The sequence below is a fragment of the Pleurodeles waltl genome, chromosome 1_1 (assembly GCF_031143425.1).
Source record: "Pleurodeles waltl isolate 20211129_DDA chromosome 1_1, aPleWal1.hap1.20221129, whole genome shotgun sequence".
In the NCBI taxonomy this organism is placed as follows: Eukaryota; Metazoa; Chordata; class Amphibia; order Caudata; family Salamandridae; genus Pleurodeles; species Pleurodeles waltl.
Genome location: NC_090436.1, coordinates 318,520,166 through 318,538,890, shown reverse-complemented (window position 1 = coordinate 318,538,890; position 18,725 = coordinate 318,520,166).

Here is an 18,725-nt window from a genome sequence, read left to right as displayed (position 1 = left end):
CTCCATCTACATCCACGCTGCAAAGATGCATTTTGTTTTGAGTTTCGCTGTGTGCTTGACTTTGCAGATAAGTGGCTGGTTTAGTAGTCATTTCTACTACTTCCGCATGTACTCCTATCCTTCTTTTTGTATGAGCAGTGTAGCCAGTATCACCTGATACAGTGTATGTCACTTCTCTTTCAAGCAAGTTTTCCTGATATTCTTTCTGATCACTATCCAGTCTTCAGTCTTCAATCCATGACAGGAAATGCTCTTTGTCACTTCTGTTGCCACATTTACCTGAAAAGAGACAGATTTCACCATATCAGCTAGACCTTTGTAGTAAACTAACACAATGTCATAATTATTGAAACTAGTTCTGATGGAGAGATATAGGCAAGTATTATTACTCTTCTCATGATCCCCTCAAGGGGCGACAAAGAAGCTTTCCTGTCTGGAGTACTTCTCATGCTCATTCGAACAAGAGGGAGTGTCTCAGGCAATTTCAAACCAGTAGAAGCACAAACTTGGGCGAATTTGTTTTTGAGAGTTCCATTCACTCTTTCTACAACACCTAAAGATTGAGGATGATAACTACAATGAGACATTTAATTTATCTGGAATGCTGTGCAGAGTATTTTCAAAACCTCATTTTTAAAATGCATACCACAATCTGTCTCAATAGCAGTTGGAAGTCCAAGTCTCGGTACTAACTTCCTCAACAAAAGATTGGCAACTGGAAGGCTATCTGACCTCCAGCTGGGGTAGGCCTCAACTCACTTAGAAAACAAATGGACAATGACTAAGATGTATTTTAAACCTTTGCAAATGGGCATTTCTACAATGTGTACTTTGAGTCTCATGAATGGGCCTTCTGATTTGCCAATATGATTTATCAAAGGTAATGTCTTTTTATCTTGATTGTTTTTCTGGCACACCAAGCACCTAACACATGTCCTCAGCAAAACATTACTTTTTCCCAATACTTTCTGAAGGTATGTATCATGCTGTCTCTTCATACATGTGCCTGTCCATGAAGGTATTTACCCATTGGGTATAACTTTGCATCTGGCAGTATGTATTTATTTTCATCTTTAACATACAAATCTGGATTTTCTTGTAAGTCAATTTGTCCCATTACAACTGCTGAGGCTCCCTCTTTCAACTCACCCAAAGAAACTTGAAATTATCTCATAAAGAAACAGTTTACATGTTCTAGATTCTGTGCAGTGCATCTTCTTGACTCCTTATTTCAATTTCTCTTCACCACTCTCTCGTTGTAATGCACAGTATGTTACCATTTGGTCTGCATATTTATTACCTAGTGTGACTAAATCTTTTCCAGCGGTATGGGCAAAATACTTGAGCACTGCAATATCTTTTGGCTGTTGTGTTGCTTTTAATAAATCCAATATGTAAGCACTGTTCTTTGTAGTAGCTCCAGAAGATGTCATAAAGCTCTCTCTGACCACAGTTGATCTAAGCCATGTACCACTCCAAAACCATGTTGACTGTCTGTATAAATTGTCACACTTAAATTCTCTGGCAGGTAGCAAGCTCTTGTCAATATTGCTCATTCTTCTACCTTTGCTGAGGTTATATTTGGCAGAAAAGATGTTTCCGGGATAAAGCATACCTCATAGCCTGCTCTCAGTGCTCCAAACTGGTCTCTCAAACAAGAGCTATCTGCAAATAATGTAAGATCAGCCATTTCCAGAGGGGTTTCTCTAATGTATGTACTTGGTTTAGTACATAACTAAGTAACTGCAATGCAGTCATCTTCTGGTTAAACATCCGTATCATCATCATTTTTCCTGTCTTCACAATTATTGCCTGATATAGGAAGCAGTGTTGCTGGACTCAAGGAATTACGGGGGTCATTATGACCCTGGCGGAAGGCGGAGAAGCGGCGGTAAGACCGCCAACAGGCTGGCGGTCTTTTTTTTGTATTATGACCATGTATTATGACCAGGGCGGAGACGACCGCAGGGCTGGAGACCAGGGTCTCCAGCCCGGCGGCCGTCACTATACCGCCAGCGGTATTTGGACCCGGCTGACCGCCATGGATTTCATGCGGTTTGAAACCGCCATGAAATCCATGGCGGTAAGCAATATCAGTGCCAGGGAATTCCTTCCCTGGCACTGATAGGGGTCTCCCCCACCCCCACACCGACTCCCTACCCTACCCCCCCAACACCCCTGCCACCCCCAAAGGTGGCAGGACCCCCCTCCCCACCCTGACCCGCAACATAACATCACTCATTCACACACGACACGCACGCAGGCAACACCAACACACATACACGCACACACACCGACATACGTGCCAACATCCACACACACAGTCAGACACGCACACCCACATTCAAACATACACGCACACATCCATACAGACATACCTACAGACATACACGCACTCATTCTCATACACACAACACCCCTGCAAGCATACATGCACTCACACACCCCCTCTACATACACACACACACACCCCCATGCACGCACACAACACACAACACCCCCCACCCCCATCCCCTCACGGACGATCGACTTACCTGGTCCGATGATCCTCCAGGAGGGGACGGGAGCCATGGGGGCTGCTCCGCCGACACCACACCGCCAACAGAACACCGACACGCCGAATCACAGGACGTGATTCGCTGGGTGGTGTTCTGTTGGCGTGGAGGTGGAGCAACCTCCACTTCCCCGCCGCCCACCAGTATGGCTGTTGGCGGCTCTCCATCCTTAAAAGGACGGAGAGCTGCCAACAGTCGTAATAGGCCGAGCGGCAAACCGCCATCACTGGCGGTCTTTCGCACGGCGGTCCCTCTGCGGTCTTGAAAAAAGACCGCCGAGGTCAAAATGACCCCCTACATCTTTTAATGGAAATTTTGCTGCTCCTAGAATGACTTGCTCATAACGAGTCAGCCTACTGCTTGTCACGTGCTGAGTTTTTGTTTGTGTCAACAAAATCACAACTGAGTGAGGGACATATACAATTAAAATATGACCCATCTCTATTCCTCCACTTTGTATATTTGCAGCACAAATGGCTGAAAATGATTTCAGACAACCTGGAAGACTTACAGATAGTGGATCCAATACTGTTCTAAGATATATCACTGACAACTTCAACCTGAAAGGATTGATAATGCACATCTACCCTTTTTTTTTGGGTGCAGCAATTCAAGGTCAAAAAGCCGCTGCTCAAGTAGAAAATAGCAGCAAAGTCAACTGGAGAGGCAGTACCCTATGGCACATCATGTGGTGTCGTTCAGCTGATTTTTTTCAGCATGGAACAAGCTTGGCGCTAAAAATCAGCGTGAGCAGAGTGACGTGTTGATTTCTGCCCATTTGCAGAACTCTTGCAAAATCTCAATGAGTTTTCGTGTAACTCCATAAAATTCACAGAGTGGAACTCAGCGAGATCCACCCGCCACTTGACATAATTCGATGGCAGTATACCAGTTGACACCTAAAGGAATTTGGAATAAAAGTACTTCTGGATTTGGTACCACAGGGCAACATGGTATGATAATTGTATTAATCTTTCATATATCTTGGACAGTTCTCCATTTCACAATCAGGGCTGTATTCATAGGCCCCTAGTGCCACAGGAGTGTCACTTTTTGTGATGCTCCTGAGGTGCTAAGCACTGTGCCGTATTTACAAGGTGGCCACCTTTCTGCACACAAACAATCACACCCCTCAACGCAGACATCGTTGCACGATGGTGCAAGGATACCTGTGTTGGCATTGGCAGCTAAATTTAGTGCAGGGGGAAACACAGGGGTGCGCCGTATTCACTTAAATACGGCACATCCCTGCGTTTCTAAAGTGACGCAGGGTGGCGCTGCCAATTGTGGTGCAGCACTGTGCTGTGCCACTTTTCTTTAAATGTGGCCCTCAGTTTCTTTATTACCATCACAGGAGAATTACAAGGACAACCATGTACCTCCCGTAGGATTCCCTGTTCCATAATTTCTTTTAGTCACTGACTTCATTCCTTCTTCTGCCTCTTTTGAATGTATGTACTGCTTAGTTCTAAGGAAAATCACATCTAATCTAACTTTTATTTTAAACGGTATGGCATTTTTAATTCAATCTCTTTTCTAGAAAAATCCCAAACCTTATCTTTGACAGTAAGTCTTAAATCCAGATGTAGGTCTTCTTTTGTCAAAGCTGGGAACAAGTGACCTCTTGTGTCTCGTGACTTTATTTTGAACACTGAATCCTCATTTTGTGTTTCAATCACACCACCATCCTTTGTGCAATAAATCACTCAATTTATTTTGAAAAGCAAATCTCTGCCCAACAGATTTACAAGACTTCAGTCACACAAAATGTTTTCCATCTGACCAATTCTAACTGACTGGGACTTCTGCTGTAACCTGGTTAACAATTTGTTTATTACTAATCCCTACAAATTGGAGAGGGGTAAGTTTGGGACTTCAACAGAATGAACTGTAGAATAGGTGGCCCGTATCAATTAATAATAACACTGGATGGCCATTGACATCTCTGTCAATAAATGGGCCACTTTGGTCTACCTCTAGGATTTCTCCAAGTAGGCAATTCTCCCCCCCATGCATCATCATCATTGTGAATTGCTCCCTGCTGGACCGTCATTCCAAATCAATGGATTCTTTTGGTACCCTGCACAATATGCCATTTTATTTCTGATTTTTTGGTGCATCACTAGTACTGAAGGCATCGACATTCAAGAACAACTTCACATTTAATTCTATTTGGATTCTGGAGGCACTTGCGTTTCCAGGGCCTTATCCTCCCACAGAAGTGACAAGAAGTGTTTCATCATCTCAACATTCACATTGATCCCATCTTCATTCATCATTCTCCTTCCATCACCTTACATTTCCATCATTCCATTCCCCATTGCACAGCTTGCACTTGATTTATCACATTCATTCCAGGCTGCTTATTATTCATCTTTGAACCAAATGGGTTTTGGAATACTCTCTCAGCTGCTTTGTCTATGCAATCATCAACTTCTCTTTGATTTTTGTCTGTTTTGCATCAAAGTAATCACTATTTGCTCATCCATGCTCTTTGTTTGCCAACTCAGTTTACACAGCTCTGGCCTCAAACCCATAATAAATGCAGAAATTAAAACACTGACACCATCTTTTTCAGAATCATCGACTTCCCTGTGTTTCTTGAAACCTGCATAAGCCTCTTTTAAAATGCGTGCACAGAATCTTTCAGTTCAGGTGAAGGTTTCAACATTTTGACCCAATGTATACCCTTCTCAGGCACCTTTTTCTTCAAATGCTCAATTACCTTTCTGTACTTATTAATTACTTCCTCAGAAGGGGCATTATTAGGAACAACTGTAGCTGTTACCTCAGTTAGCCACGCAAACACATCCTTACACTCTGCCCCAAGTCACTAAGAACTACATTCTCAAATAATGAATTAAAATCTGTCCACAACATCTATGACATTGTTGTCACCCTGTGCACTTTCTTGTACCATTTCTCTGATTCCTCTTGAAATGTCAAAGTTTGTGGTAAAAGCATAAAGATCAGCCCATGTACATGGCACATGCACAAGGTTCCCTCCTTGCACTTCACTTAAAGGAAACTGTCAAATGGTTCCTGCCCCATCTTCCATATCTCTTGTTGCATCCCTCGCCCTACCTTCAGTTTCCTTAAGCTTTTTTAATTGTGGTCATTCTCTTACAGCTTTCCATGTATTTCTTCAAGTCGCTCCGTTCCCTTGTTATTTTTTCAATGAAATCTTTAATATGAGCTCTCAGAAAGATTAAGCCAATTTCTTTAATTTCATCATGAGTCAAATCCATAATATACTTTTGTTTCACAATTTTCATTCTACTGAAGTCCACTTCATATTTATCAGATAACTCCTCTAATTTATTGTGTACCTCATTTACACATCATTTGCACATCTTGCTACTTCTTATCTCATTTCATCAATATTTTATATCAAAAACCTGTTTAAATCAATGCTTCACTGTAACAAGTTCAATTTGTAAAATGTCATTGTTAATAGCATTAGGGGGCTCCTCAATCACTACTGAACTAACGGGTCTATAAACAGTATCCTGAATAGCAGATTAGGCACCCCTGCTAATACTGGGCAATGCTGCCATTGTCACCTCAGTTGATGCACTCAATACCACAGATTTAGGACCTTGAACCACTTGCACTATAGTGCCACCCCCTCCTCCCCTTCCCATGTCACGTCTAGAACCAGAATCATTCATCTCAGTTACTCTAGCTGTATACGGAGTAGGTCTAGTGTTCAAAAGATCATTTAGGAAATTATTCTCCTCATCAGAATTATTTGCAAGCTTTTCTACCTCTTTTATCTCATTCTGATCATTTGTTTCTTTAACTATGGCAGGATAGGCTCCTCCTCTTTCTGTCATAACCTCTCTCCAACATTTTTTCTATATATCACATTTACTTTCCAACCACTGTCTACATGAACCTTTCACCTGTTTGACATTCTTTCTCTGCTCCTCTGCCACCATTCAATCCCATTTGTTTAATGCCTCAAACTGTTGAGGTCTTTGTCACATGCAGTATATTCATGCCATTCAGAAATCCACTTTGGTACCCAGTGTTCCTCATTATTTCATATGTAGACATCCCTTTGGCAGGAATTTTCTGACCCTCAGCAGCAGAACAGAAACCTTAGGCTTTTTCAGTACATTCTCTATTTTTCTCATTTTAAACAATCTCCAAATCAAATTGCAACAAACGAATTAGGGAACAAAAACCAACCCCAATGTGACTCTGTTAAAGATAAACCTATCACACAGCAGTTCTTTCAGTAACTTATCAATGATTGTATGGCTTCATAGTGACGTCTCCTTAATCCTAACATGGCACTCTGGCTGGTGAACCAATCACAGCACAACTTCTCTGTGAACAAGGAAAACAATAACAAAGGCTTATTAACTTAAGGTAACCTAAATAAACCTTTGTTTGTGCAACCTGAAAAAGAAGAAAGGTAGTCAAGTTAAGATAAACAAATCAAATCTCACAATTGATAGTAAAAGAAAAACAACACTCTTCATGGTACAGTATAAAGTCTCAATTTACTGGTTAATGCACTGGCTAATGCACTTACTCCAGTGCACTAAGGAACAAGGTACACCAATAGAGATTAGGCACACAATCCAGAAAAGAAAACTTGTCAGTTCAGAAACCCTGTCTGTGTGTGTGTGTTTGCGGCATCTTGCACTTTACACTACCTTATGCAGGCAAGTAACTAAAATATCTTGAGATGTTGGATTTCAACAAAGCCAGTAAACAAGCTGACTTATAGTAAACAGAAATTAATTCACAAATATGAATAGTACATCAACAATACAATAATCATTCAACCAATTAAATCCACAGTCAATATTACATATCCAAACATCTCACAAAAGCATAGCAATCCATTTCTCAAACTCATGCTTCAACACACCTCAAAATACACATAAACCATTTACAAATCAGTTAGCTCTATTCATACTTACACCCCATGTGTGTTTGTTGTGGTGGAAAGTTCAACTTCTGACTTGGAAACTTTTATGGAGAAAAGTGGTTCTCTGCGGGTCAAGCTGCAAGCTGGATCAGAAGCAGGGCTCCATGATAGCAGGTGTCTGAACAGCGGAGTCCCAGTGCAGCCATTGATGAAGGCAGGAAAGCTCAGAGTGGGCAAAGTCTTTGTCAAGCAACGCGTCAACGCAGATCGGATGCTTCTCGCCCTCTGTCCCAGTGAAGCCTGCTATGTATGGACATAGAAACCTTTCTGGAAGTCAGATCCCTTTCAGCAGGACAAACCAACAAGCTGAGGCAAACCGCCGATTCAGCAGCTGCAACTTTAATGGAGATCTTGGTGTCCAGAAGAAAGTTGGCAAAATATTTCTAAGTCCCACTTTTTGCTGTTGCTGCTAGTCCAGTTCATTTGAGGAACTGTTCTCTCGGAGTTGATTCTACGGACATAGTCCCCCCCCCACTTTAACTCTGTGCCACATGTTGATTCAGTAAAATGACCCCCTTCAGGGGTCGATCCGGGTGTCCAGCATCCATTAAGTAAGAGGGGGAAAAAAGGCTCCGCAAACAACGAAACAAAACACTGTTTCTTGAGTCTGTAAATAAAGGTCATCAATCTGTGCAACAGGACTCGAGGCAATTGCAGGAGATGACCAATGTGATTCTTCTGACTAGTTCCTTCATGGATTATCAGGGTGGCCTCTTGCGGCCTAGAGAGCTCGTGCATAATCTACTGACCAGTGTCGCTACTAAAGGAGATGGAATTCCCCCTAAATAATAATTTGGTCAGGACAAAAAAGGCTAATCTGTCTGTCTTGCTGCTCCTCCTGCTCCAAGTTCAGTGGGTGATGGCACTGTTGGCATTAGAGGCACCTCATCAAACCCTTTGACTGCCCACAAAACCATTATTTGTAATGTTGTGGGTCTGAAAGTCCCCTCCTCGACTGGGATGCCCCCTAAGAGTCAAGGAAGCTAGTCCCCTTTGCCCTTACCTTGTCATGTCATGGGTTTGAGAGCCCCCTCCTCCCTTGAGATGCTCCTTAAGAGTCATGGAACCCAGTTCCTTGTATTGTCACCTTATCACCAAAACTCTTCTACTGAGTTTTTGGTGGCGGGGTCTGAGACCCATATAGGCTCCTCCAGCTCGGTGGATCAATTTCATCCAAGGCCACCACTATGCTCTCCAAAGGCTTCGCTCAACAGTATAACTACTAAACTACTTTTTATACTGGAATATCATTCAAAGGGTGTCCGTGACATTCTGAATAGAGGGAATATTTTAAGACTTTTTAAAGCCATCAGAGAACTGAGTGACCTTGGATCTGGTGATATCGTTTCTATTGAATTTCTCCCACAAATGGGCTCACTGACAGGGGAAATTACCCTGGTATCACTGGCTTCTGTTACCCTAGCACAGTCAATCCTTGCTAGAAAAGACATATTCCACTCCTGGGGTATCACGATTACTCCCCATAAGAACCCTGGTTATCCTGCGTTTTTATCTGAACCCTCCAGTCTAAATCCACTTACTGTGCAGAAGCCATTTTCAATTTTGAAAGGTGCTCAGGGTAGCACCAGTACCTTTAACAGCACAGGAAAGATTGGTGTTGGCAATCAATTGGGGGCCAACTGTGACTGGTTGCCATCTGCTAATTACATGGGCCACCCGAATGACCATCGCAGGAGGTGCCTTCTGTGTTAAAGTCTGAACACTTGTCTTTATGTCCTTGGAATATTAATGCGGTGGCACACAAGTTTTAATAGGCTGACTTACGGGCAGAGTTATGGAAAGTGGTGCTGCACCGAGTGCAGCGCCACTTTCCCTGTGCCCCTTAGCGCTCCCCTAACGCCATCATGTGTGCGTCGTATTTAAAATATGGTGCACCATGGCTCAGGGTAGGGGGCAATAGTGTCATTATTTTTGACGCTATTAATGTACTCTGCAGGAGTAGCACCAAACTGTTGGTGCAACTCCTGCAGAGTACATAGGGGCCCATTCTAAAGAATGGAAGCCCCCTTTTAATGCCTGCTCGAAGCAGGCATTAAACGTACCATAAAAAATGGTGCAAGGAAATCTGTGCTTCCCCCCTCGGAAGCTATGATCTTTTCCCCTCCCCGTTACCATCGCATTATGGACAAGGCAAAACAGGACGGAGCAATGGGCCCCAACGTTATTCCGCAGACACTGTTTAACCAGGATATCTGAATGTATGATGGAACAACGAATGCTGGAACCACGCATGCCTAAACAACGCGGTCGAAACTATGACCGCGTTGTTACCAGGAGTGCCTTTACCATGTATGCCTTAACAAAGATTTTTCGTTGTAAAACCATGTGCGGGATGGCACGCGTGGTTCCAGCATGCGACCCCCCCACCTGCCCTAACACTTAGAAGTACCCCACCCCTAAAACTAAAACTACCTGACCCCCACCCCAAAACTAAAACAACCCTGACCCCGCCCCTAAAGCTAAAACTACCCTGCCCCCCCACCCCTCCCCTAAAACTAAATCTACCCGACCCCTCTGCCCCTAAAGCTAAAACTAGCCGACCCCCCACCCCTGACCCTAAAACTGAAACTACCCTGACTCCCCACCCGCACCTTGTCCCTAAAAACCAAAACAACCCGACCCTAAAAACGAAAACAGTCTCGACCCCTAAAAACAAAACTACCCGACCCCCACCCCTAAAAACAAAACTACCCAGACCCCCACCCCGCCCCTAAAAACAAAACTACCCAGACCCCACCCCTAAAACTAAAACTAACCTGACCCCTCCACCCCTTTATACTAAAACAACCCTACCCCCCACCCCTAAAAACAAACCTACCCTGACCCCCATCCCCAGCACTAAAATCTAAAACTACTTCGACCCCTCACCACTGCCCCTAAAACTACTCCGCCCCACCCTTAAAGACTAGAACAACCCGACCCCCCACCCCTAAAACTACACCGACCCACCACCCCTGCCCCAAAACTAAAACAACCCCAACCCCCCACGCCGACCCTGAAAACAAACCTACACCATCCCCCCACCCTTACCCTTAAAAAACCAGAACTACCCCGCCGCTGCCCCAGCCCCACTTACCTGACCACATCTTCTCCCGATGCTGACTCCCTTTTTCTGTGCCTTAACCACGCATGTACGTTGTTTAGCACATGCGTGGTTAGGGCACAGAAAAACAAAGTAGTTGTTCATGCAAGCGTTGTTACGCTTGCGTTGTTCATGACTTCATTGTTCTGGAGTCGTGCTTCCGGGTGTTTCCCAGGATGTCCCTTGTTGGGCTGATCGTTCTGTGTATCTTTTTGATTACTTTGCCTTGTCCTCGAGGATTCCGGAGTCCAGGCGTGGCACCATCATTCACCCAATACATAAAAGCGGCTTAAGGTCTGATCCAGCCAACTTTAGGCTGATAGCCCTCCTCCATAATGAGGCTTATCAGTTCTAGGCTAGTCATCTGCTAGAAGATCTTCAATCTTGGGCTGAGTCAAAGGGCCTAATTCCTATTTCCCAAACAGGGTTTTCTGCTGCATCAGGTACATCAACGAACTTATTAGCCCAGTCTATTCTGATGATAAGGCAAACTTATCAGGCTCTGTGTTGCACTGCTATTTTGTTGACTTTAAGGCAGCATTTGATCGGGTGCCCAGGAGCCCCCTGTGGGTTAAACTACAAAACTAGGGAATTTCACCTGTGCTCCTGGGAACCATCACAGAACTACACACAGATATATGGATCCTCATTAAACTAGGAGACGGGTGCTCTGTCTCCAGGAAAATTCCTACTTTTCGTGGTGTGCAGCAGGGTTGCGTACTTGCTCCCCTGCTTTTTAATCTGTTTATTGCAGACCTGTCACCTGCTCTTGATGCCGTTAACTCTCATCCCCCTAAGATCGGTGGACTCCGGTTTAGCCACTTGCTTTATGCTAATGATTTGGCAATGTTTAACTATACCAGGGTTGGCCTTCACCGGTTGCTCAACCAACTGGCTCTTTCTACAGCCGCAAATTATTTGGAAGTAAATCTGCTTAAAACTAAAGTGGTTTCCTTTGGCAGGAAAAGGCAGCTGGGAACCAGCTGGTGTTATAAGAGCAACAAACTTACTTCAGATTTGTCTTATAAATACTTGGGGGTGCATTTTGACACTAGGGGTAGCTTTGTCAGGCACTGGAATGAGATTGAAGTTAAAGCTGCAGCTCTGGAAGTGGCCTTCTCTAAGTTATTTAGAACTCTGTGGGGGCCCAACCTGCTCCCACTAATGAAAGTCATGAGACCTAAGATCACTCCCTCATTATCTTATGGTCAAGAAATTAAGCCGGATATAGGTTCATGTCTGTTAAATAGGTTGGTCATTATTAAGATTTATAAGACGTTTTTTTCATCTACCTCAATCTGCATCTCCTGCTCAGGTGCGGTTGGAATTTGGTTTTTAGACCAGTGAGCAGTAGGTGCAGGTGCCTCCGTTAAACTTTGTCAGAAGTTGTGCCAGGCCAAAGCGGGTGGTTTGGAGTCAGTATTGTGGCTTGAAATTAGTGTGACTGAGGTGAAAGGGTCCCACCATCACTTTTTGACCAATTGCAGACAGCTACTAAGTGCTGAGGATCTTTGGGCTAATAAACCTTCTCAATCCCATTTTAAATTGGGTATTAAAAAGAGTACTCAGCTTTGGTCTTGCCACTCTTTCCTTGCTAACCGTAAGCACTGGCTGAGCTGTTATCAATTCATTTCAGCCAGGTACCCCAGCCAGTTATCTTTCCTGCTTTTATGGTATCCATTTGAAAAAGAAATTCATGGCTTTAAGGATGGGTGACTGGGCTTTTTAAAGCATCTTCCCTCATGGCGGTCAGTCCCATGGGAGGGCGTCACGTGCAGGGGCTGTGGCAGACGGGAAGAATCCCTTGAACATGTGGTTCGCCTTTGTCCATCTTTGCTTCAAGAGCGTAAATCCCTGCTGTGGAATAAATGGAAGGAACTGGGGGTCAGTTCCTGTCGACAGGCTGTTATTATGTCTTTGGGCCCTAGGAACACAATGTTGAGGGTACTGTTGATTAAATTTATTAGGGCTGCTCAGGCCAAATTCCTCCAAGGCACTGTGAGCATGGACTAACAATGTGTGGAAATCATTTTTGCTCTTGCTCCGTTGAGTTTTGAATTAATTTTGCATAGCCATTGAGCTTCATCTTTGGCACTCTGGTTATTAATATCCATTGGCTGTAACTTTACGGCTGAATAACCAATGCACGTAAGCACTTGAAGGGCCCTGATAACTGTTGTTTTTATATTCACTATTTACTAGGTGGAAGTTAGGCCTGCCAGGGGGCCTGGAAGCAATTTTAATTATAATTATGTGCAATGTTATACTTTTTCTACTGGATTGCCTCTATTATGGGTTTATTCTTAAATCAATGTCAATATGGACAAATCAATTAAGTATTTATCATGTATTTTATGTCTGATTTTAATACCATGTTTATCGGTAACTAGGGTTTCTCAATTGTGTACTGTACTATTTGACTGTTCTTGCTTTTAAATTGTAATGGATTTTGATTTCTCTACAATTAAAATTTTTCACTCACACGTTCGGGGACAAGAGACACTCTAATACCTGCCAAGGGTCCAGGACCCTTGGCTGGTGCATCACTTGGGCGTTAAGACTCACTCCAACAGAGGCCAGCAGCAGCATTCCCGTTGAAATTGGTCAGCCAACCAGTTGTGAGGAGAGAGGACTATTGAAGCTTGTAGTTGCCATGTAGCTCAACCACCTGATACTTGGAGGCACTTCTGGATTCCTGGGATCAAAGCAAGAAGGTCCAGTCTTCCTTCAGGTTTCTGACAGCAGGGCTAATCTTCAGAAGTCCAGGAGTGTTCTGAAGAAAGCTCTGTAGTGTCCTCGTTTATGCCCAGTGCCAGCCTCTGAGTGGAGGGCAAGTTTTTATCTATCCACTAAACCAGTTATAGTCAGTTCCTCTAACCCACTGGGTTTGGTACCAGCCTGACTAGAGAGACAAAGGGGAGGCAACCTAGGTGTGTGCTTCATCTACAAGTTACAAGGTAGGCATCCTTTGAAACCCAGGAAGGGTGAAGACGGAGCCCCCACCCATACTGTCAAGGGAAGAGTTCCCCATGCCCCCTCGCAGAGCTCTTTGTCCCTTGTCTGAGAACAATACACATCTCACCAAAAGGAAACCATTAGGGGTCAGGTGAAAACCGGGCACTGGTATGAAAGCTCCTGGGTTTAGGCTGAAAATAACCATTTTTAAAAGTGTAATTTTCAAGTAGTAATATAAAATCCAATAGACCAGTATCATAGATTTTTAATTATTATTAAGATGAGCCCCTGAACCCTTTTACTAGCTACTCCAAAAATGAATTTAGCACTTAATAAAGGCACTAGTGGAAGCCAGTGTTAACCTATAGGCAGCCGTTGCCACAGTGAAAAGCGACTTTGGAGTTTTTTCACTGCCAGGACATGTTAAACATTCAATATACTTGTCTTAGTGTTTAAATATCCTGCACTCTGCCATATGGACATTTATGGCCTACCTTAGGAGTGACTTATAAGTAGAAAAAGGAAGGTTTAGGCCTGGCAAAAGATTTGTTTTTCCATGTCTAAATGGCAGTTTCAAACTGCACACCTAAGTTGCAATGGCAGGCCTGGAGACCTGCGCTACAGTGCAACATTAGTGAGTGGCACAATGAGGGCTGCAACCCGCAAGTTGAGTTTAATTTACAAGCCATGGATGTACGTAGTACCAAAGACTAGGTACTTATAGTAAATTAGATGTGCTAATGAGAAGTATGCTAATTTTACCCTGTGTGAGAGGGAGAGAACAAGCACTTTACCCCTGTTTAGCAGGGGTAAAAGGCACAGAGTAGTAGGGCCAACAAAATAATGTGTTCAGCAACAGAAGGCAAAAATCTGGGGTGATCCTCCAGAAAGACAAATTCCAACACAAAACCAATATATCTGCATTGCTAAACCAAAAAGTGAAACTGATTTGCTTTGCCATTGCTTCTATATACTGTATATGTAGTTGAATCATTCATCCTCTTCAGCATACGGGAATAGTACCATATGTTAAGACAGACTTGCAAAGTATAGGAAAAAACTTGCCGGAACTCATCGTACGGTTAGTATGAGTTAAAAGAGAATTTCTTTAGATGTAGGTTATGTGAGTATTTGCAGTACGTTATCTAACATTTTACCTGGGACTGTTAATTTCTAGGGAACACCAAAGTGGGATTGGCAATTACATCCTGTTATTCAAAACAAACTCTTATCCATCTATTGCTGCCATTCAAAGGTTCTATTTCCACCCATAAGTATGAATCGCTTTTGGGGAAAAAAGTCTCTTTGGACACATGGTGCTACTCAGACACATCCCAGCCTTCATTCTACCTAACACAGCGATGAGTCATTATCAAATGAAAGAGTGTTAATACTACACTCACATTAGATATTAAGCAAACCAGACAGCTATTCCTGCTAGTTGCCAGGATTCCTTATTCACTCCTTCTGGCTTCCAGAATAACCTGCAGGAGTGGGAGCCAGAGCCTGCTCCAGATCTACACTACCCACATTAGCAGTGGTGGGATTGCACTTTGTTTCATACCTTGTATCTGCTGTCAGCCACTTAGTGAAACAAACAGATGTAAGTGTTGAATAGCTTATGATAGCTGATGATCCTAAGGTTCAACCCTTAAGCATTTGAAGTTTGGGATGCATTCTTTGCTAAACAAGCATTGGCAAAGCCAATATTTTCATCTATGCAAGTCCTTTTAACCATGTTCTACAGCAGTGTGAAGTGGAGCAGAGTAGTGAGGAGTGGCTTGGTGTAGAGGCATGTGGAGTGGAATGGAGTGGAGTTTAGTGGCTTGGAGTAGAATAGAGTACAGTGAAGTAGGGTGGAGTAGAGCAGAGTGGCATTGAGAGGAGTGGAGTACATTGGAGTGGAGTGACGTAGAATGGAGTGGCATAGAGTGGAGTGGAATGGCGTAGAGTAGAGTGGTGGAGAGTGCAGTGACATAAAGTAGACTGGCATAGGGTAGGGTAGAGTTGAGTAAGGTAGACTGACATGTCGTGGGGTAGACTAGAGTTTTGTAAAGTGGTGTGGCATGAAGTGAAGTGGCATGCAGAGTGCTGTGTAGTAGAGTGGCTTGGAGTGATGTAGAGTGAAATGGAGTAGAATGGCATTTTGTGGAGTGGAATGGGGTGGAGTGGAGTGGCACTGTATGGATTGGAGTGGTGTGATTTGGGTTCGCATAGAGTAGATCGGAGTGGATTGGCATAGAGTAGAGTGGTGCAGAGTAGAATAGAGTGGTGTAGAGTGCAGTTGTGTAGACTGCAGTGACAGTAGTGCAGAGTGGAGTAGGGTAGTGCACTGGGGTAGAGTACAGTCAAGTAGAGTGGTGCAGAATAGAGTGGCATAGAGGGCAGTGGCATTGAGTAAAGTGTTGTACAGTGCAGTGACGTGGAGTGCAGTGGTGTAGAGTGGTGCAGAGTAGAGTGCAGTGGCCTACAGTAGAGTGGCATACAGTGCAGTGGCCTATAGTAGAGTGGTGCAGAGTTGAGTGTCACAGTGCTGTGGTGTAAAGTTCAGTAGTGTGAAGTGGTGCAGATTATAGTGTCTCAGAGTGCAGCAGCATAATGTGCAGTGGCGTGAAGTGATGCAAAATGGATTATGACAGAGTGCAGTGGCATAAAGTGCTGTGGTGTAAAGTGCAGTGGCATAGAGTTGATCAGAGTAGAGTGCAGTGGCATAGATTGTGGCAGCGTAGAATGGTGCAGAGTAGAGTGCAGTGGCATAGAGTACAGTGCAGTGGCATAAAGTGCAGTGGAGTAGAGTGCAAGGTAGGGAGGGATAGGAGGGAAAAGAAGCAGGAAGGGGAACGGTTGGGAGGGAATAGAAGCTACCTGGGCAGGAATATGGGAGACAGAATAAAAATACAAGCACTCGTATGGGCTGCTTGAACACAAAGAAAAAAGTAGTTCTGAAAACAGGAGTACTGGCTGGACACTGGTGTCACTTGGTCCATGCTCCAGGAGCAGGCCAAACACAAGAAGACGACCTGATGCCCGCATGACATGACAAATAGGAACGAAGCAAATGAGAGCGATGCTGCAGCTAACAAATGGTAAGCTAATGTGGGCTGTACGCCCACTGTATGTAAACAAAGGTCTTCCAGAGACTGCGCATGCACAGTCTAGGTGAAATGTAAAAACATAAACAGTATATATTCAGATGCACAGAGTATAATGTATTTATTACCATTGTTGAGTTTGGGTAGGATCCATGACTCACATGAGGTGATATCTTTAGGGGGTCATAATGCCCCTCTCCTCCCTCAACAGTGCTAATAAATAGCATATCATACTACACAACCTGAATATATGGTTTATGTCATGCTATTTTTCATGTTCAGTAGTTATAAACAACTGTATTTAATCCTAACCAGAGCATAAAATATACATCTGTGCTATAATATAAAATCAGAATGCTGTAGACTTGTGAGTATTCTGTAATGTGATGTGATGAAATTCTAGAGACATTAAGCAACTATTCTGGAGTCATTTGAGCTTGTAGTGTCGTAGCACTGCTAGAACATGCGCGGTTGCTAGCGCGTGAAATAATATACAGACACCAAGTGCGTATTCTGTTGGGTGCCAGCGGTTTCGCTGCTTCACTCTTTCTTCTCCCACCCGCTGGCTCATGTTTATTCTTACAACCTCCCCCACATGACCAGTAGTCAATCGCACTGAACACTCAAACGGAGGGGAGTGATTGCGGCTCCCCTCTGCTGACGCTCTATCAGTAGTGGTAGTGCCTTGCGACCAGTTACGTCACTGGCGCAACACTACATTCCTCCCAAAAATAAATAGTGCAACACAACTGAAAACACAAACTAAGTCTGGCACCAGCTCATACCAGATGGTCTTGCAAGTGCTGAGAGGGAGCCTGATTGTTACATAAACTGTACTGGGTACGAGTGAATCTGTTCATACCAGGGTTACACTCTGGAACACCAGCAGGTGTCAACCCAGTTGCAGCTGGCTCAGGATTTGGAATGGACACTGACTGAAAAGGTGCAATACCATCAGCTGAGTCAGATAGGGACATTTGATCAATGTAAGACAACAGCTGGTCGGACTCTAATGCATGGCTGTTGGGAATGAAACTTCTTCAACATGGAAATATTCCTCGTGACGGTGAAAGCCGCCCGCCGGGCCACAACCATGGATCCACATCAGCGTACAATGGTCAACGGGTTCTTGTCGAATGGCAGGTGGAACTTTCTCCCAGAAGAGTGTTCCTTCAGCAGTACAGCATCTCCTATCTGTAAGTCTGATGATATTGTGCTACGCCAGCGACTGGCCTTTTGATTTACACTAGCCCATCTCTTATCATCAATGGTTCCAGGTATCTACTGCTAGTGATGAGGAATGGAATCTATAACCCCTCTACCTAGGGAGATGTGCCCAAGAGCCTGGCCAGTAGTAGAATGGGGAGTCTGTTGATAGTTCCGTAAAAAGGAATATATAGCATATTCGCTCGACTGCCCATTTGCTGCAGCAATCCGGACGACCTTGTTTAAGGTCCACATGAATCTCTGAACCTCCCCGTTCGCTTGGAGCCATTGCGGTGTGATCCCTCGGTGTCGGATGCCAGTAGTCTCAAAGTAAAAGGCAAGCTCTTTACTCTGAAATGGAGGGCCATTGTCCATATTTATCTCAGAAATAAGACCATGAGTGGTTAGGATCTTCTCAATTCGGGGAATCACAACTTCAGCATTGAGAGTGGGAATGATCTCTATCTCCGGATATTTGGAGAAGTCGTTGATCATCACCATGGTGTATTGGCCATCAGGGAGACTCCCAAAATTGAGACCGGTAGAAACCCATAGTTGTCGAGGCCCTGGCTCCATCTCAACAGGAACAGGCCAGCTGGGCTCCCCAGAGGCTTGACACCATTCACACGACCGCACTAAATTCTCAACTTGTTCGTCCATTAGGAGAAACCACACTTTTGTCCGCAATCAACTTTTAGTTTTCACCATGCCCTGGTGTGCATTGTGTGCCAACTGTACTACCTCATCAGTGAGTGAGGAGGGGATGACTAACCGGTAGCCTCGCAGCAACCTTCTATTGAAATCGACTGATAGTTCATCGCGAACATGATACAGTGTCAACACCAGGACAGTGCGCGCTCTACGGGCAT